Source organism: Saimiri boliviensis, chromosome 3 (assembly GCF_048565385.1).
Source record: "Saimiri boliviensis isolate mSaiBol1 chromosome 3, mSaiBol1.pri, whole genome shotgun sequence".
NCBI lineage: Eukaryota > Metazoa > Chordata > Mammalia > Primates > Cebidae > Saimiri > Saimiri boliviensis.
In genome coordinates, this window is record NC_133451.1 from 40482869 (window position 1) to 40504634 (window position 21766).

At 40.3% G+C, this 21766-nt stretch overlaps 1 long non-coding RNA gene across 1 annotated transcript in view; it reads left to right on the top strand.

Moving 5' to 3' along the window:
• The window catches only part of LOC141583898 (uncharacterized), a 48732-nt gene extending 28221 nt beyond the window's left edge, over positions 1-20511 (top strand). The window contains exons 2-4 of the long non-coding RNA XR_012516736.1: positions 18284-18418; positions 19135-19293; positions 19801-20511. This is a non-coding gene — a long non-coding RNA (uncharacterized LOC141583898). The remainder of the gene's footprint in view (positions 1-18283; positions 18419-19134; positions 19294-19800) is intronic.
• Positions 20512-21766: the final 1255 nt, after the last annotated feature.

Genomic DNA, 21766 nt, shown 5'->3' on the forward strand with positions numbered 1-21766 from the left:
ACTAAAAAAAATACAAAAATTAGCTGGGCATGGTGGTGTGTGCCTGTAATCCCAGCTACTCAGGAGGCTGAGGCAGGAGAATTGCCTGAACCCAGGAGGCGGAGGTTGCGGTGAGCTGAGATTGCGCCATTGCACTCCAGCCTGAGTAACAAGGGCGAAACTCCATCTCCAAAAAAAAAAAAAAAAAAAAGAGTGGGACTGGTTTTCTAGCGTTGTCACTATGGTTACCAATAGTGTACCACAGGTTTCAAATTCCCGTAGAAATACCTTGCATCTGGAGTTGGACTTGGTTTTCCATAGTGATGCCTCCCCAGTGCTGAATCCTAGGCCCGCCCCTGATGGTGACCTCACAGAGGTCTTCACGTGCTCTTTTTCTTCTGTCCTTCTCTCAGCAGTATTCTGCTGTTACTTGTAATTGGAAGCTTCTTCACTTCATGGTGTGGTCTGGTCACGGGGGTGCATTCTCTAATTTGTAGTTGAGCCTTAGTATTGACTGAGAGGGATGGCCCTGGGTCTGGGGGCTGCAGCTTTCTTGGTCTTACTGCCCCTTTTCGGATCACACTTGTGGGCCTAATGCATAATCCAACTGCTTTCCAAAAAATCATTTTTTGTCTGTTTGCTTTTTAACCCTGATATCTTCTCTTGGCTGCAGTGAGTTTTCACAAGTACCCAAAGGACTACAGTTCTGAGTTGCCCTTTGTTCTGAAGAAGAGGTTTTATAGAGTAGTGGAGAGAGAGGAAGGTCTGTGTGGAGTTTCTTGCCTTTCCTGCTTAGCTGCTCTCCCCAACCCCAGGCTGCACCACATGGTCACTTCTCAGGGCTTTGTCCAGTCTCTCCTCTGAGTACTGACTGGGGTTCACAGTGCTAGCATGCAAGAGGGCATTGACTCTGGTCTCTTCAGCCTAGTGGTTTCACACTGGCCTGCCTGCCCTCACTGAGCTTTCATGGACGTACAGCTGTTCTGGCTGAACTCTTTATCTTTGTATCTGCTTGACTTGGTCCTCACATTTCTTCTTACACCACATGTATCATGTCTCCAAAGATTTTTGTACCAGTTGGCTGCTCTGTGACCTCTTTTCTACAATAGATTTAAAAGGTTGTGAGTTTAATGTTAGCTCAGCCAACTTCAAATTTCATTGTGAGAATTTGAGTGACGTTCTTCCCAGGTCTCTACAATCTGGGTGGAAAGCTGGAAAAATGATAGAAATTCAAAGGCCTAAACATTCTTAAAATGACTTTCAGAGTAAAATAAAAGACTAAAGTCCATGATTTATTTATAAGATTCCTGCTTCCCAATCATACGAAATCAACAGAACAGCAACTAGGAAGCATAATTTCTTCACACTAAAGGAGCAGCTCAACAGATGAGAAATTTTAACCAATTTCTAGAATTTGTAAAGTGGATGATAGACTATATAGAGATTACTGAAAGCAGAGAAAGCCCCTGTCTAATGGAGGATGCTGAAGACAACGAAGCTGAGTTGCCTTTGGAGCTAAAGGGACTCTGGGCTTGGAGACAGCAGGCTTATTACAAGGAAAGAGAGAGGTGGTAGTAGAAATCAGAAATACTAACTGGAAACCTAAATGCCATTTACAGTCTATTAGGCATTCACACTTCCCATCCCTGCCTTTATTTAGAGATCATAGAGAAACCAGAAATGGGCCTATCACATACACACACACACACACACACACACACACACACACACACACACACACAATGGTTCTTTTCTCTTGTGTTATATAATCTTACAGGGAAGAGTGTACAGTTAGTATGGGTGTTGCTAACTTAAGAATAGCCTTCTTTCTTCTGGCATTTGGATGAACCCTAACATAAGAGTTAGCTCCTCTCATGCTCACCGTAAAGAAAAACCTCTGTATAACCAAGCCTTTGTTATTATTATAAGATGAAAATGTAATTTAAAAATAATAATTTAAAAGAATGAGTTGTTTACTTCTTACTGTATACCAGTGCTATTCTAAGATTCAATCAAGAGATAAAACATTTATCAGACATTTGAAAAAGTCAGAAATTGAAGGTAAAGTACTAATAATAAAAAGACAGAAAAGTTAAAATAAGAAATTGGTATTTGAGGAGTAAGAAGATGAAATTTTTTAAATTGAAAGACTCCAAATACTAGAAAAAATTCACAGGGATCTTGGATTCATAGTGAAAAAGTTATAGAGAAATGGAATAACGTAAGAAGAAATGGCTTTGAAAATATTAAAACATAATTTCCCAAATTAAAATATAGTAATAGATTTATTAGAAGACCAATTTAACAAAATATTCCAAAATAAGTTAAAATAATAATAGTGGCTGAACATCATGGCTCATGCCTGTAATCCCAGTACTTTGGGAGGCTGAGGCAAGTGGATCCCTTGAGTTCAAGAGTTCAAGACCAGCCTGGGCAACATGGCAAAGCCCTAGCTCTACAAAAAACAGAAATTTGCTGGGGTGGTGGTGCACACCTGTAGTCCCAGCTACTCGGGAGGCTATAATGGGAGGGTCTCTTGAGCTTTGGAGGTGGAGGCTGCAGTGAGCCGAGATCGCACCACTGCACATTAGCCTGGGCAACAGAGCAAGATTCTGTCTTTAAAAGAATTAAAATAATAAAAATAACACACTTTATACATTATGTGTGTAATGAGAGATACTCCAAGAGAGTCACAATAAAAATAGATCAAAACATATGTAAACACTATTTTCAAGTTGCTTGTTTTCTACTGTGTGGCTCTCATTGATATGTTTGTGTCTTTCCATTTCAAGATGCTGCCACATTACACACATGCATTACACATGCATGCACGCACACATACACATGCATGCACATACATATGCACACACAGACAGATGACCTTTGAACAACATGAGTTTGAACGGCATGGGTCCACTTTCATGTGGATTTTCTTCTGCCTCTGCCATCCCTGGGACAAGAAGACCAACTGCTCCTCATCCCCTTTCTCCTCAGCCTACTCAACATGACAATGAGAAGGATGAAGATTTTATCATGATACACTTTCACTTAGTCAATAGTAAACATATTTTCTCTTCATTATGATTTTCTTCATAACACTTTCTTTTCTTTAACTTACTTTATTAGTAAAATATGGTATTGTACAAAATATGTGTCAATAGACTATGTTACTGCTAAGGCTTCTGGTCAACAGTAGCCGATTAGTAGTTAAATTCTTAAGGCGTTAACATGTGTATTTTGGACAGCATGGGTACCCCAATCTTCCTGTTGTTCAAACGTCACCTATATATTCTTTAAGATCCCAGGTCATCTGCAAGATCAAGACTACTTGGTCTAAGGTGGATCATACACACCTATGCTCCTGTATCAAAGGTCATGGTAAGAAATGCTCTATAACAGCCCTCCTAGTCAAGAAAAACCTATTCCCGGTAGTGGAAAAGTTTTGCAACCTTCTAAAGCAAATGAATATAAAATCTCAGATTAGTTCCATCAGCAAAATGTTTTTCAATATTGTCATTTGACATAGGCTAAATTCTTAAACTGTCTCAAATAAAGAAAGAAAAGACAATGTTAACTTTGAGTAGCATGGGTTTCAGGATGATATTAGAAGCTTGCATGCTGGTAGCCTTTGCTAAATGCTATTTCAGCCTGAGCCCTCCTTACAGATAGTCTCTTTCAGTTAAGAAAGGAAAGAACAGATAAAGAAGTTACCAAAGTTACCTCTATTATAACTATCTCGCCACTGTTGTTTACAAAAAATGTATCAGTCTTCTGTTCTACTGTGACTAGATTCAATACACATTTTTAAAGAGGTTCCTCTAGGATTTGTTTGTTTGTTTGTTTTGAGACGGAGCTTTGCTCTTGTTACCGAGGCTGGAGTGCAATGGTGTGATCTCGGCTCACCACAACCTCCGCCTTCTGGGTTCAGGCAATTCTCCTGCCTCAGCCTCCTGAGTAGCTGGGATTACAGGCACGTGCCACCATGCCCAGCTAATTTTTTGTATTTTTAGTAGAGATGGGGTTTCACCATGTTGACCAGGATGGTCTCGATCTCTTGACCTCGTGATCCATCCGCCTCCGCCTCCCAAAGTGCTGGGATTACAGGCGTGAGCGACCACGCCCAGCTTTTTTTTTTTTTTTTTTTTTTTTTTTTTTTTTTTTTTTTTTTTGAGACAGAGTCTTGCTCTCTCACTCAGGCTAGAATGCAGTGGTGCTATCTTGGTTCACTGCAACATCTGCCTCCTGGGTTCAAGCAATTCTCCTGCCTCTGCCTCCCAAGCAGCTGGAACTACAAACATTAGCCACCACCCTCAGGTAATTTTTGTATTTTTAGTAGAGATTAGGTTTTGCATGTTGGCCAGGCTGGTCTCAAACACCTGACCTCAGGTGATCCACCTGCCTCAGCCTCCCAAAGTGCTGGGATTACAGGCATGAGCCAGCGTGCCAGGCCACTTACAGACCAGTTATGGTAATCATAATAACAACTAACCTTTACATAGCACTCACTCTGTACCAGTATTATTATCAATGCTTTACATGCATTCATCATTTAATTTTTACAATTACCCTAGGAGATAGGTTCTATTATCATTCCTATTTTACAAATCAAGAAAATAATGTTTAGAGGATAAAACTTGTCCATGGCCTTTTAGCTAATAAGCAACAGAGCCAGAATTTAAACTAGACACTCTGGTTACAGAACCCAAACTCTTAACTGTTTCTAATACTGGAACAAGACAAGGGCACTGTTGACCAGAATATAAAGTGGGGAGAGATAATTGTCATAAGAAATACATATGAAAGTGACCCCTGTGTTCAAAGAGAACTGTAGCCTGCCGTTCTGCCCTCAGCTCACACGGGCTTTCTTTCAGTTCTTCAATCACACTGAACGCAAAGCCTTAGCTCCTATAGCTCAGGACCTTGGCACGTACTATTTCCTCAGCCGGGAGTTATTTTTAAGTACCTTATAATTAATTTGATTATAATTAATTTGATTATAATCGTATTGATTTTCTTATATTAGAATTATTTGACATGTTTAATAGTTGATAATTTATTTGTTCATTTTTGCCATTTGACTATGCTCCTTGAAGGCTAAGCTTGCCTTTGTCATGTTTACCATGATTTTGTCATGTTTACCATAACTAGTCTATAAAAACCCCAATGACTGCTGCTTAGTAGGACCTCAGTATTTGCCTGTTGCTGCGGGGTTGTGAGGAATTTAGGAAAGGCTTCATGCAAATGGTGGTTTTAAAGCTGGCTTTTTAAGTTTGTGTGTTTCTTTTTAAGTTTCTTTTTTGAGATGGAATCTCATTCTGTTACCCAGGCCAGATAGTGGCACAATCTTGGATCACTGCAATTTCCACCTCTTGGGTTATTATTTTAATTTAGGCTGAAGGGGCAGTATCACATACTCCTAACATGGTGATCATACATTAAATGAGAAAATGTATAAGAAACACTTTATAAAGAGTTGAGTATTTTTGTGGAAATAGATTGGAAAGACTGGGAAAATAGGGCAATGTCTTTGGTAAGCTGTATTTAATCCTAATTTACAGATGAGGAAACTGAAAGACCAAAAGCTTGTGGCCAAGTTTTCCACAGCTAGCGAGCAGCAGAGAGAGAATTTGTACTTGGGATGGACTCAGCACCCATGAAGTGAACTGCTAAACCATACTCTCTCCATGTTAAAAAATTTTGAAATGCCAGGATGTGGAATCGGCACTTGACGAGATGAATCACTGAGCATAGATGGGACTAGGGTCAGCTAAGTACAGCACTCCACAAAACTCAATAATCAAGATAAATAATATTAGAATGCAATATTAAAAAAATTAAAATAACACCTGGCCAACATGGCGAAACCCCATCTCTACTAATAATAACAAAATTTAGCCATCAGTGGTGGTGGCTGAGTCAGAAGAATCCCTTGAAACATGTAAGATAATTCAGAGTGGGAGCTGAGAAGAGCAGCCTCAGAGAAGAATATAAGCAAGAACGGATCAAGACCCAGATGACTTTGGGAGGCTGAGCTGAGATTGCACCACTGCACTCCAGCCCAGGTGACAGAGCTAGAAAAAAGACTCAAGTGAACTGACCATGAGGATGGAAACCACGGGGAGAGTCTTCCCAGAGCTGGAGTCTGTATGATCTGGCAACTGTTTGGTAGGAGAATGATGACAAGGACTCCAAGACGATGCCATGACTTAGAGGAGTTAGAGATAACTTGGGAATTGTGCCACTTTAATGAGAAACGAAAAGTCAGGAGACAATTCTGGTTTTGGGAGGATGATGTCAAGTCTGAGGTTAGGGGTATGAGACAGGCAGTGTGCATTTGAGGGGTTTTGGCCCTATTTTTAGGCTATTGCTAAGGTTGTATAACAGCTTTAGAATATAAAACATTTGGTCTGGCATGGTGGCTCACGCCTGTAATCCCAGCGCTTTGGGAAGCGAAGGCAGGTGGATCACTTGAGGTCAGGAGTTCAAGACTAGTCTGGCCAACATGGTGAAACCCCTTCTCTACTAAAAATATAAAAATTAGCCGGGCATGGTGGCAAGGACCTTTAATCCCAGCTACTCGGGAGACTGAGGCAGGAGAATCACTTGAACCTGGGAGGTGGGGGGATTGTAGTGACCAGGGTCATGCCACTGCACTCCAGTCTGGGCAACAGAGTAATAATCTGTCTCAAAAAAAAAAAAAAGTATATAAAACATTTGAAATAATTGAGGCAATGATTAAAACTTAGAAATCATTTTGTTCTAGAATTTTCTTTTTTTAAATTGCATTTTAGGTTTTGGGGTACATGTGAAGAACATGCAAGATTGTTGCATAGGTACACACATGGCAGTGTGGTTTGCTGCCTTCCCTCCCCTCACCTGTATCTGTCATTTCTCCCCATGCTATCTCTTCCCACTTCTCCACCCCACTGTCCCTCCCCTATTTCCCCCCAAAGGACCCCAGTGTGTAGTGCTCCCCTCCCTGTGTCCATGTGTTCTCATTGTTCAACACTCGCCTCTGAGTGAGAACATACGGTGTTTGATTTTCTCCTCTTGTGTCAGTTTGTTGAGAATGATGGTTTCCAGGTTCATCCATGTCCCTACAAAGGATGTGAACTCATCATTTTTGATGGCTGCGTAATATTCTGTGGTGTATATGTACCACATTTTCCCTGTCCAGTCTATCATCGATGGGCATTTGGGTTGGTTCCAGGTCTTTGCTATTGTAAACAGTGCTGCAATGAACATTCGTGTGCATGTGTCCTTATAGTAAAATGATTTATAATCCTTTGGATATATACCCAGTAATGGGATTGCTGGGTCAAATGGGATTTCTATTTTTAGGTCATTGAGGAATCGCCACACTGTCTTCCACAATGGTTGAATTAATTTACATTCCCACCAACAGTGTAAAAGTGTTCCTATTTCTCCACATCCTCTCCAGCGTCTGTTGTTTCCAGATTTTTTAATGATCGCCATTCTAACTGGTGTGAGATGGTATCTAGAATTTTCTTGATTTATTTTGATTATCTTGGTAATAAAGTTTTGGCTTCTTAAAGGTAAAATGACTATAATGTCCATTTCTTGTTTATTTCCTGGAAGAGATAATGATAGAGTTTACTTACAGGCTTAATCTCAAGATTTTCCTTTTTTGATCTCATATCAGGCATCCTAAATGCTAAGAGATGTTTAAACACCCCATCTCTCTAAGGTGTTTTTTGTCTCCATAAACGTTCACCCAGCTGCTTTATTAGCTAAGTTTTTTTCCTTAAACCCTTCTTACCTGAAATATTTAAGCTAATTTTTTTCTGAACTTCCCCTAAGTATTTTGCTATTTCATAAAGCAAAGCATTTTAAAATGCATCCATTTACTAGCAATGTCTTTGGAAGGCATTTCAGCCCGTTGTGTGATACAATACCCTATTGTGTATATGTAACCCAAACTAGTTTCAGGCTATTTTTACCACACACGCTCACATTGGTTTGAGCATTTTAATTGAATCAGACAAATAACCAATAGCTAACTTAGCCAGTAACCAGTCATTCACTGAAAACAGTAGAACAGATTGTGTCTGTAGACACAGCCTCAATCTTTTTGTTAGCACAGCCATTTTGGTTTTCTCCACTTAATCTCATTAAGGGTATCCCCCTCCCTCCACCTGACATATGACTTTCTAGGTTTCCCTGGCTCAATGAATGTTTAAGTTTCCAATTACATGTCCCCAGATGCATTTGTTCTGCCTTAATTCTTTTTGTTCTTCCTCATCAATGTACTTAATATATTTTGATCCATTGTATTTTGCATTTGTCATAACTAGTTTTTATTTGGGCTTCCAGTTTAGGGTATTATCATTTTTGTATTAGACATGCATACCATCTGTGTCTGTAAGGGCATTAAAATATCCTTATCTTGGCTTCCTTTCATCTTTCTCTGATCCTGGGGATGGACGAAGGCCTTGTGTCTAATAAGTCATTTGCATCAGCATGTCCCAAATGACCAAGAGATGAGGATGGGAGAGATTAGCATGGTAATCTCATTCTGATGGATAAAATTAGCAGAGATATTCCCCACAAATGGAGAGCTGCCGTTGGCGAACTGCTGTGCTTAGAATCAATTACTAAATTACTTTGAGCTCTAAGTTGACATTAACAGAAAAAAATTGCCATCGACTGAAGGGAAATAAGATAAAAAATATGCGATCATTAAATCTCTCGCTACTATTCACGAATGTGACTCACAAGAATGGTACACAAAATAGGGCAGAATTTAATTTTTAACAGTGCCCCCTGTCAACATTTCATCCTGAGTTTCTCTGTGGCCTGTGAGCCTGCCATGGCCTTTCCTATTTATTTGCAAAGGAAGGAGAAGCTGGGAGAGGAGAAGAGATCTAGCTCCATCTCTCCACTTTTCTCCAAGCCTAGGCAGCTAACTCAGGAGCCCCAAGGGCAATTTCTGATGCCTCAGCCACCTAATCACGCCAAGCAGGGGTTGGTAGGCTGTCCCTCCCTCTGTGTCCAAAGGAAAGCCACACCAGGCAGGGCCTGTTGACACTCTAAATGCCTCTTTCTGACCAGTATCAACAATACCAATGTGAAGCTAGCTCTCTCAATTTCTACTGGCCCAGCCTGACCGAGAAATGACTATAAATGTTTCCTTAGACCATCACTGGTACTACTAGGCTTTCCAGAAGTTGATGAACTCACACAGCATTTCTTATTAATACAAAATACCTCCACTAAGAAAAGCCTTAGAAACACACCCTTGTCTTAATGGGTAGACAGTGGTAATGATGGGTATAAACAAGGAAATTAGTTCATGTAAGGAAAGAAGCTTTAAAATACTTGTTTTGTTTTTTTTTTTAAAGCCAGGGCCTGGGGAATCCCAGTGGCACAGTAATTGTTAATATTATTAGCACAATATACATATCAGCTGTCGAGATATTATGAGGACTTGAATTCAGTCTCTGTTGGGGGAGTCAGGGTCAACATCATTAACTATAGATCTTGTCTCAGTTTCCATATAGATGCCTCAGGGCAAGTGTCTGCCAGATACATCTCTATAGATAGGCATAACCATAGGATATACAAGAGGCCCATCACACACATCAGTAATAGACAACAAGCTTTTGTTTATCTGAAGGTTTACTGGAATTAACTGATTAGTGTCAACTTGACACAATAACTTTTGTCTACAATGCAGTAGATCATTTTGATGGTTTTATTGATGGAGTGTGTTGTCGAATGTAAATCGTAGGGGAGGTTGAATTTAGATAAAGTCTGACACATTTTTCTTAAGAGGAAACTGAAAAAGCTGTTTGTAAATGCGCCCTTGACAGGACACCTTCTGCAGTCTTATGGATATTAAGATAGTAATTGTGATATTAATAATAATAATTACAAGAGAGAGTTGTAATTGAAATGTATGCAACTCAGCGGTTGGCAAACGCCTCTTTAAGAGGACACATTTTGTGCTCTTACAGATATTACAACAAAATTATGGTATTAATAACAATGAGATTTGTAAGTGAAATGTAAGCAATCCATTCTTAAATTAAACTTTGAACACAAAACCATTAAAGGGAAATTAGAAAATAAGGCTAGGTTGTTAAGGGTGACACAAGTTTCATGTAAAAATTGCCTGCAAAAATGGTAGAGAAATGAAATGAGAGCAAGTGGGAGTTTATATACTTACATGGAATTTTTAATATAACTATAAACAAAATGTATGCAAAGGCTAAGTTCTAATTTGGAGGGAAATAAAAATGGATTCTAAGCTTTGAGAGATTATTTGTGGTAACATAATCAACATGTATCAATCAAAGCAAACTATATGCACAGTTAATTTTGAGATTTGGGTAAACCAAATCTAGAATAATTAACCATGAGTATTCTCGATAATTTAAAGTTTCCTAAATCAAATAATTTCTAGAAACAATCCATCACTTCAATTTTTTTTTCCAGTTTTGTCCTAAGATTCTCTATTAAAATTTAAGCTTTGCAATTTTCTGAACCCAAATTCCAGAAAAAAAAAGGATGACTTACTCTAGTCACAGGAGAAATATCAGAGTTTATCCTTGGAAGCAGAAATAGGATGAGTGCCCGGGAATGGTAGAACTTCAATGAATAAAAAGATGAGGCAGACACTTACCAAACAGGCACCATTTAATCCCAAAATCACTTCCTACTATTGGGATATAACTTTTCTCTTTCATAATATTATGTTTTATTGAAATTGGGTCAGTCTAAGATCTAAGACACACTGAACTGCAAAATGGAGTAATTCTCTTCTGAGTGTCTCACCAGTGTTGTTTCCCAAAGGCTCCAATTAGCCATCTCATTCCGGTTTTAGGAGAGAATTATTTTCTATTCCTCATGAGAAAATATGCCGCCATCTTGTCCCTTGATTATACTTCTGCTTTTCCCCCTAAGTCCTCTGTGCTTACGTTGTATTGCAAATAACGCCTACACGGATCACAGAGTAGTGTTAACTCCCATCTGGAAGCCTCTCAGAGGCATACTCTTCTCTTTTGGGTTCTTAAGACTGAACAAATGAGAATGCCAGTGGAATTTCTTGTCCTGAAAAAGGAGCACCTCATCATTGACCTGGAATTGTTGAACAGCTTCTATACATATCCTAACAAAGAATAACACATGCTTTTAAATATTCATAAACAAACAAACAAAGTCACAAAAGGTTCTTGTGTCTCCTGAAAACTTCTCTCCAGCTAGATTCTCCAGCTGGAACAGGTCACCTGAGGGTCACCTCAGGCCCCAGTATCCTTCGAACAAAAAAGAACTATGTTTCATTTCTCCAAGCCATGAACCTAGAAGAACAAAAGCTTTTGGGAAGAGTAGGTAAGGATGGTTAGTAAATTAACCCATCCAGGCATAAATGAACCAGTTTAACTAAGTAGAAAATTACACCAAGATAGAACATTTTACAAAATAGAAGAGAGAACATAATTCTTCTGTACACTGAGGCTGACAATAGCAATATCAGCAAACGTGCTGATTGACAGGCACAATGGTTCCATTTTATTTCATCCTTTCAGCAACTCTTTGTTAAGGATTATCACCACCATTTTCTAGACAGAAAAACTGAGGTTCTTTCAGGTTAAGTAACACAAATCAAAGTTACACAGATAAATGACAGGGCTGGAAATTTAACCCAGAGTTCAAAAAAACTCTGATTTTAACTGTGGCATTTTACCTCCCTCCTTGTGCCCCCACCCTGAGCTGGGGTTCACTTGGTCACCCACCCCCACCTCACCCGGGGTGGCCCGAGACAGCTGAGGGGAGAAGCTGAAGAGTCTTCATTGTTCGTGAGGCAGGGCCCGGGCTGGGAGTCCAGCGATCTGCCCTTGGGCAGTGTCTGAAGCTGCAGCCCGAACAGTCTCACTAACAATCACTCACAGCGTCCAAGGGTTTCTGAGGGCAGAAAGACCCAGCCTTGGGAGTGGGGGAGAGAGAGGAAGAGGAAGGGGAGCCTCTTTTACCCCTTGCTGGTCATCCTCCAGATTCTTCAGAAGACAGAGAGAGAGAGAGAGAGAGAGAGAGACAGAGAGAGAGAGAGAGAGAGAGAGAGAAGGAGGGAGGGAGGGAGGAGGGGGGGAGAGAGAGAGAGAGAGAGAGAGAGAGAGAGAGAGAGAGAGACCTAGCAGCAAAGCAAGATTGGATGTTTCCCCCATACCCCAAAAAGTCTCTAATGGTGAAGCCCTTGTAATGTACATTGTAATTTAGCTCTGTGATGTGTTCAAAAATGGGCAAAAACCGGATGTAGGAAAACGCGAATACAAACCTTTCCTGTTACCGTTCTGCAGTCTCCTTGTTAGGTGTTCCTGTAATTTCCTGGGAGCACATATTGGGTTCTAGGAAGCTGCTAGCTTCCTAGATGCCCAGGACCCAGTTTCCACGTGATCCCTTTATGTTAACTGGCTTTGATGTTGCCCACCACCTCACTCCTGGAGTTCCACCATAGGATGCTCTACCTAATTCTGAGCTTTAAATATTGGGCATCTATGCTCTAACATTCTCTACAACCCACGTGTTCGACAAGGACGGGCAAGAGATTGAGTATTCAAATTATGGCATACCCACTCCAAATATTATTTTGACATTTCAGATGCTGCTGAAGGTAATATAAGAGCTTCATGCTTATAAAGCTAAGTATATAGAACAATATTCAAGATTAAACATGAACTCTAATGATGGCCTATCCAGATGGTTGAAGCATAGACTTTGAAGTCAGACCGACCTAGACCAGATTCTGCCTTTTGCCAGCAATGTGACTCTGGGCAAGTTTTTGCACCTTCCGTAGACTGCTTTTTCTTCTGTAAGAGTGGTGATAGCCAACACAGAATTGTTATGAGGATTAAATGAGATAATATCAGTTTGAAGTTTAGAAAATATCGGGCTTGTTGCAAGCAAAAAATAAATGGTACCTTATTATCTTAAAAAGAAAGTTGAATGTAAGAAAGGGAAGTTGAAATTCTCCAAAATCCAAAATGTTTGTAAAATTCTCCACAGGTGAAAGTAGGATTTAAAAACACTCAGGAGGAGGAATATCTGGGTGAGAACTACTCACTTGAGATCAGCCTGGTCAGCCTTCAGGATCCATTGATATAAGCCCACTGGACACTTCTTGAGTTGTTGACCACTATACGGGCAAAACGCAAGGCTGTGTTCTTGGCACAATACATCTACTTGTATTCACCACTGGCTTTAAATTCAGTATTTAAAAGGATCCAATTAAGCAAAACAACCATGAAAAGAAATCTACCTGGCAATTTTGATCACTAGTGGGGTTAAAAATATATTTATAGACATGATTATATGCCATTCACTCAGCCACTCTTTACTAATCACTCTTCTGCACCGAGATGCTGCATTCCCTTCTAGGGTCTTGGGAATGGGCCAGAAAGACACAGACCTGCCTTATGCTACTTACTCACCTAAAGTGCTGTGCAGAAACCTTGCAGGGGCAACTTCTGGGCAGTGGAAATAAACATGGTTTGCTTCTTTGGGTTATTCTATGCTTTCTTGCATTTCTGTAACAGAAATGCATTTTGTTGTATTCAAGAAAAATTGTTATTTAAAAAATCTATCTGCTACTAAATAACCAGTTCAAGCACATTTTAAATTTTCAGTTGATGGGTGGGTGTCAGGTAAGCCAACTTCAATGTCTTGTGATCATGAGATCAGCTGCACCTGGCTCTAGCAGTAAGCCTCCTTGAGCACTAGGAACCTTCACTTGCCAGGAAGGTAGAAGCAGTAAGTCTTAATATTCCTTCCTTCTTCTGCTCCTTAAGATGCACTATGAAACCCAGAGAATGTGGCTTGGATTACTTTTGAACACGGCCATTTCTAAGAATTGACTTTATGTATTAGTCTGTTCTCATATTACTATGAAGAAATATTTGAGACTGGGTAATTTATAAGGAAAAGATATTTAATCAGCTCATGGTTCTGCAGGCTGTAGAGAATGTAAGATGCTGGTATCTGCCTGACTTCTGATAAGGCCTCAGGAGACTTACAATTATGGCAGAAGACAAATTTCATCTTACATGGTGGGAGCAGGAATAAGAGAAAGTGAAGGGGTAGGTGCTACACTTTTATAAACAAACATATCTTGCAAGAATTTACTCACTATCATGAGAGCAGCACCAAGCGGATACAGATGGTCCTAAACCATTTATGAAAAAACCTATTCCCATGAGCCAACCACCTCCCACCAGGCCCCACCTCCAACACTGGGACTACAGTTCGACATGTGATTTGGTGACGACACAGCTCCAAACCATATTACTTTGTTTTAGAAATTCATTTCTATAACTTAAAATTATTACTAGTATTTCTTGACTTCCTACATTGTACAAAGCACGTTGTATATATTGTCTTATTTGATCTTGACAATAAACTGAAGGCATATATTATTATAATTAAATAAGTTGCCCATAGTTATATAATAGTGTCAAAACTAGAGTCAAATGAGAAAAATCAGACTCCAAAACCTAGATTCTCAACCACACTATTCCACTGCATCCTGAATTACTGCTTACTGCTTACCAAATGAAATGAGGCTTATGGATCTGTATTTTGGATGGGGTCAACCTTTAAATGTTGGAGAACCAACAGCAGATTTCTTAATGCCTGAATCCAAAACCAGTCATCAGTAATTCCCCTTTTTTTGCTTCCCCAGGGCAAACACTAAACCCTTTGCTTTTTAAAATTTCATTGATAATTGCTACCAAGAATCATGTGAGAACTACCGAATTTAATTGGAATAGGATAATCATAGGAAAAGCAGAAACTCATGTGAGCTGTGCTCAAATATGGGCCAGGTTTTCATATTCATAACAACATGAAAAATTAATTAATCATATGGTCCCCATGGTTTGAACAGCATCTCTGTACCATGTCCTCTTCTAAGTGCTTTATAAGGACTACCTTATTTCTGAGAAAACTGAGGTACAAAGGGGTTAAGCATCTTGCTCAAGTTCACAAGGAACCTGAATCCTGACCTAGACCATCTGGCTCCAGAACCATACTCTTAACCAATATTCCTGCACTGCCTTTACTGGCCAGCCTAGCTGCAGAGGGCAGAATGGGTAGAAGAGAGAGACTTCAGCTCTGTAAACAAAACAAAACAAAACAAAACAAAACAAAGACAAACAAAAATCTTTGAGATGCCTTGAGCTGTCCAACATCATGGAGAATTACCTTAAAGTGACAAGTGCTCTTCCATTGGAAATGTAGACAAGACTGGGTTTATGCATCCTGGGATGATGGGCAGGTGATCTCTGCATTGTGTGACAGGTTGAAATAGCCTCAAAAGAGAACTCGGTGAGATCGGAGCTTTCAGAGTCTGTGCTGCCCCACACTAGGATGCAGTATCCACCTTCAGATTCCCTAGCCTGGGACCAATCTGGATTCCAGATAAAACCAACATTTATTGAGGCATCAATCTCCTACTTACCCACCCTATCAAAATGTAAGACCTACACAAGCGGAAGATCAGACCAAGTATGTGTTTTCACTTTTCCTCCACTAGATGTCCTGCTTCTAAGACCCCTTCCAACTCTGAGATTCCACCATTCTTCCTGCAGGATACTAATTGTTGAAATACACCTGATATGCAAGAGAAGGATTCTCACCACATTGCACAAGAAACTAATGGATCTCAGGAATCATATAAAAGGCTTCTCCCAAAAGCAGAATTAATATTTCTCACCACTTCCACTATTACCCACAAGGGTCAACCCACCATATTCTTTCCCCAGGCAATTGCAATATCCTCATCATTGTCTGTTTGCACTCTTGTCTGCCCTATACCAGTTCTTCACATTGTAGTCAGAGTGATCCTTAATATATATTAATCAAGTTATATCAATTCTCAGTTCAAAGTCTTTCGCTGACTTTCTGTTTCTATTAAAATGAAAGACAAAGTCCTTACAATGATCTCCAAGACCCTCTGTGATGGTCCCCCTCCACCTGGCCTCACTTTCCATGCCTGCCCCCTCATTTATTCTGCTCCAGCCACTGGCCCCGTCCTCTAATACACCGTGAATTGCTCCTGTTTCAGGGCCTCATATTTGCTGTTCTACCTGCCTGAAATACTTTTCCCCCCCACAGCTATATGACTCACTGCCTCACATCCTGCATGGTGCTGCTAAAATGTCAGCCTTATCAAGGCCTACAACTAGCCCCAAAGGACAATTCAAAAAAGGAAAAAAGGGCACTTCATCAAGTACTTTGATCCTATCTGCCAGAAAATTTTCACAGCAATACAATCTATAATAACCATGAGGAGAAAAGCAACCTATGGACTTGTACAAAGTACAATCCCAAGTGGTAGCCCCAGATGGGAAGTTCCCTGACTACTCCATGTAAAAGAGCAAAACCTGCACCCCCCTGCAGTACTCCCATCTTCCTTACCTTGTACATTCTTCTCTTTAGGACTTATTACCACCTAGTATAGTTCATATCTGTTGGTTTATTTGTTTACTGACTGTCTCTCCACTCTGCTGCTAGAACAAAAGAAGCCAAGGACTTTGTGTTATTCAATGTTGTACCCCAGCACCTAGTACTATGCCTGCCACATAGAAAGCACTCAAACATTTCTCAATGAATGAATGACAGAATGTTCTCAGCAGCATAGAGTGCAGAGCTGGATGTGATCAGGAAAATGTGGGGGGAAATTGTAACTTTAAATAGAAATAGGTGGCTGCCCAAAGTATATATAAATGGACATATAGTGTAAATCTATGTAAGTGTCTGAGAAAATTAAAAAAAAAAAAAAAAGAAATAAGGTAGGACACTTAAAACCATTCCTGTTGCCTGTGAACTGGCTTCTCCACTGGTGTAAGCACACGATCTGTAATGTTCTAGAGGTGTGTGCACTGTTGTGAGCCAGGGACTGTGAACATGAAGGTAGCAGAGGTGGAAAAATAAAACTGGTCCTTCATGGTCCTTTCTAGCAGCAGCCATCACACAGCCATATCAAGAAAAAAGAGAGGAAGTGAAGCCTAATATGTAACAGAGAGGTTTTCACCCACTTGGAGTCAAAGGAGCAGCCCAGAGACAGCTCTCTGTAGAAGTGTCTGCTGGCCTAAGAGACCACGGGTCTTGTTGATGAGCAAATAAACAGCTCCACTCACTAGGATTTCACAGTCTAAGAGGGTCTCTGAAGATATCATATCAGAGAGGACCATTTATGAACAGCCAGCTATTCAAAACAAAAATACGGCAGACAATTAAACAGAAGCAAGCTTCTAGGTAAAGGAAAAATATTGAACTCAATTTATTCCAATTACATACTCCTTTGTAGAAACGCAAAGAAACATGGAGCATAATTTGGGCCACGCCGGGCGCGGTGGCTCAAGCCTGTAATCCCAGCACTTTGGGAGGCCGAGGCGGGTGGATCACGAGGTCGAAAGATCGAGACCATCCTGGTCAACATGGTGAAACCCCGTCTCTACTAAAAATACAAAAAAACTAGCTGGGCGTGGTGGCGCGTGCCTGTAATCCCAGCTACTCAGGAGGCTGAGGCAGGAGAATTGCCTGAGCCCAGGAGGCGGAGGTTGCGGTGAGCCGAGATTGCGCCATTGCACTCCAGCCTGGGTAACAAGAGCGAAACTCCGTCTCAAAAAAAAAAAAAAAAAAAAAAAAAAAAAAAAAAAAAAAATAATAATAATTTGGGCCACCTCTGCTTTGAAGACCTGTATGAAGAAAGGGTTTCCTCTTTCAGCCTGAAACTCCTGTAAGAGCAGTAGATATGTCATATTGGTTAGATCCTTGGCTACACATTTTCCATGGAACATAAACATATATTGAATGTTTTTTTTTTTGAGGTGGGGGCGATGCTTAGTGACCATGGAATCAGGTACATTTGATGCCCCTCTTCAGGGAAAAGGATAGAAACTCTCACAAGGTCATGACTGATGTAATTTGGGGGAAACATCTCATCCATTTCTGAGGCACACCCACTTTCTTCTTCAATAATTAAAATATTTAATCCCAAAATTTCTTTTGTTGCCCCTGTATGCATCAACTGCGGCTACGTGAGCAACAGAAATTCCTTGAATCACATAAAAAAATTTTATTGTAAAATGCTATCAGAACTGTGTGTGTTTTAGTATAATCCATTTGCTGTCAGGCATTTGACTTAATGATATTTCCTCTTCTACTTATGTATTTCATTATCTGTTTTTGTGTCTTCAGAAACACAATAAACTATAATGAACATGAAAAGATTGGTATGCTTTTCAGAGCATGTTTCATTTTTCATCTTTAATGAATCTTTTTGTAGGGTTCTCACAACCAATTGAAAGTGAATAAAACATTCTCTTGCTTTATAACCGAAGTACTGCTCACATTTCCAGCATCCTTTGGAAGGGGAATTCTGGCTATTGATGGCCCTAGAAAGAGAGTGGTAGAAGAAAAGGTAAGTGCCAGTGCTTGAGAAAAGAGTGGCCTCCCTCTAGCCACAGACATTCGATGGCCAAACACCTCTGACTTCCTCTGTTTCCTTCCTTCCACCTTCCTTTCCTAGGCAGTTTGAGGTTTGGGTCAATTCTAACTGCATTTGTGTTTTGCATTAAAACATACAGTATTCTCTGCTCCAACAGGCATTATTTTTGAGAGTACAAAGTACAATTTCCTTTCTCCATTCCCTTAAAAATATTTTTTCTTCCCTCTTTTTAGAAATTTCCTGAGAGCAAAGAAAACGTAGTTACAGTCACCTGGAAACTTGCTACTCAAGTTGTGGCCCCAGACCAGCCATATCAGTATCACCTGGGAGCTTGTTGGAAGTACAGAATCTCAGGCTCCACCCCAGGCATACTGAATCAGAATCTATATTTTAACAAGATCACCAGGTGATTTACTGGCACATTTGAGTTTAAAAAGCACCAACTTAGGTCAAATTGAGTGGCATAAATGAAGCCAAGTATAAAAGTTTAGATATGGAAAAACATTAATGCACAAAATGACTTTGATCTTCTAAGAAGGTAGTAAGATAGGCTTACACAATTTAAATATTTATTTCATCTGACCTTCTTTTCACGTTTCCCAAGTGCATAAAAGTGTTCAAATGGAAATATACAATGTCCCAAGAGAATATTTATAAAAATCTATGCGGCATTTTTTCTTCTGTATCAGAAATTGAAGACATTGAAGAAAGATGAAAACATTGGCTGTTAAATGCCTGTGTGTGGTTACTGAGGGTGGTATACTTGGACACCAGGCTCCCCCACCCATCAAATATCACAAAGGGTTCTCTTACTCTTGGATAATTTCAAAACAAACTGACCTCCCCAGGTAAGCCCCTTGTCACTTTCAGAAGACCCCCTTTTAATGAGTGCCCCACTAAGATTTTAAACTCAGAAACTCAAGACTTTATTACATTGCTACACTTCCAAGGACATTTTGACTTGGAAGGGAATTTACTTGGCAAAATGACTAGCTATCCATTTGCCCAGAAATGGGAGGTTTCAGAGAATGTAGAAATTTTGGTTTTAAAACCAAGACAGTCTCAGCATAACTGATTTGGTTAGTCACCCTATTCTAACATCATTTATGACACCCAATTGGCCTAATAAAATTAGCACACAAAAACTAAATTGTGAAGGCAAACAACTTTCATAGAAATAATTTACTGAAATTGCAAGCGAATTCTCTGAGTCCTCACATTTGAGAGGCGCAGAATCGAACAGATCATCCGAGCAGATTTCTTTAAATTGCCTGGAAGTGCACAGCTCTTGTTTCAGCATCAATAGATGTGTTCAGTTTCAACTAAGCAGTTCACTAACTGCATTGATTTTTAAGGCCAGGCTGAAGGTATTGAGAAAATATCCAGATGACACAGAAACTGGAATGTTCGGAGGCTGATGAACAGAGGGAGAATTTTGTTCCTGTCACTCATTCCTGGGACACCTCTCCCTGAGACTACAGGAGTACAGGGCTGTTGGTAGTTTTAACCTTTCTTTGGCCACTTGATGGTTGAACCATTCTAGTACATCCCTGTGCCTAAGGCTCTCAAAATACTCTGGGAATACAAGTTCTTGCTCAAGGTCCAACAGCTGTCAGAGCAGATGGCTGGGGATTTGTTTACTGTGGTCCTAAGTATCACCCTTTGGCTCTAAGGCACTGGGAACAATTTGACAAATTTGATTAACTGAGAACAATATGATGCTTGCCTGGAAAGCTCACTCCACACTTTCACAGAGTTCCTTATGTTCTTTTCATGGTCTGAGGATACAAGATGATATTAGCTACCACCTCAGTCCAATAAAACTATCAGAGAAAACAAAAAAAGTCACCCTTGACTACCCCTTTTGTTTTACAACTGAATGTTTGTGATTCATACATACAGCCAGCTGTTCCATCAGAGAGATGCTCAGAGCATACCTAGTCCTGCCTTTAAGAAAAAGAAATTTGACTTCATGTTCCATGGCACTCTGTGGCTTATTTGTCAATTACAAAGTATGTCTGCTTTGTGAAACTAAAAATAAATAGTTAATCTGCTGGAAAATCTTATTCTACCCTCCCAACTTGCCTCTGTTTTTCTTCCTTGCAACTTCTAGTCGTTTCTTTGGTGAACATCCCAGAGATGGCTTGCAAAGCATTTTGTGCTTTGAGATGGCGTGTGTGTCCTTGGGTCTGTGAAAGGCCACTGCTGCAGAATGGGGAGACAATAGTCGGCTCTGGGAAGTCTGTGGGAATTCCTGAGGGAGCTGCAAGTTACTATGAATAGCCTGGTATTCGAAGAAGACTTGCAGAGGAGTCTCCTGCTGTGCCCTCTAGCTCTCTGCTTGATGGAGACAAGCACAGGGCCTGAGAGGTTGGGAAGGGCCCAGGGAGGACCCCCATTAAGGCTTTCTTGTGTCCAGATTCCACTTCGGTGACCCTGGGGAGAGAGACTGCTGGCTCTTTTCCGGAGCCACAATGCTCCATTTACAAGCTGCAATTAGTCGCAAGCAAAATTTGTGCATCCACTACTAACTGTCAGCTCAAGAGGTTGAAAGTTCAGTCCTGGGGAGGTCAGGACGTCTTCCAAGGGGCCAATGACTTTGCTCACAACCTCCCCTTCCCCAGGACAGTGGGGACCGTGCTCTGGGGGAGAGAACCACATTCCAGAGTGGGATGCCTACAAAGCTGAATGATCTATGCCAGACTGGCTGGTGGTTCTGGGGCTATTGGTATAGCAGGCAGATGTACCCGTTATGCAATGACTTTTCTACAGCAGAATATTGACTTGGTTTATAATAAATACAGCCATTTGAGAAGAGCAAGGCAAGAAGTGCTCTAGTGCTGCTAGGATTTAGCTGCTATTTAAAAGTTCAGCCAGTTTTGCCTGCATATTCCATGTGGAATAAAAAAGCCAGAAGGATCCAGAAAAAAATGAGCTGTTCTTTGCCAAATCAAAATGTGTAAATAGTTCTTCTGAGAGTATAACAAAGGGTCTATTTTGCCTTTAGACACCAGAGCCAGAAACAGGAAAAGGCTACAATTAACTAACTGAAGCACAATGTGAAGTTAATCAATAATAGAATGATAATGACGAAGATGCCATGCATTAACTCTACCTAGAGCATGAGTGCCGCTTTCAGAGCATGTCCATCCTTTCAAATTCCAGAGACCATTTATTTCTTTGTGAGGCTACATTTTAATTTTGCATTGTCTCCTCAATTCTCATTTGCAATCCTCTGGATCTCAGTGTAAACTGTGACGAGATTCCTCCTTCCCCCATTTGTGGTGTGTGATGTTGGAATCCCTGAATTGTATTGCTCTT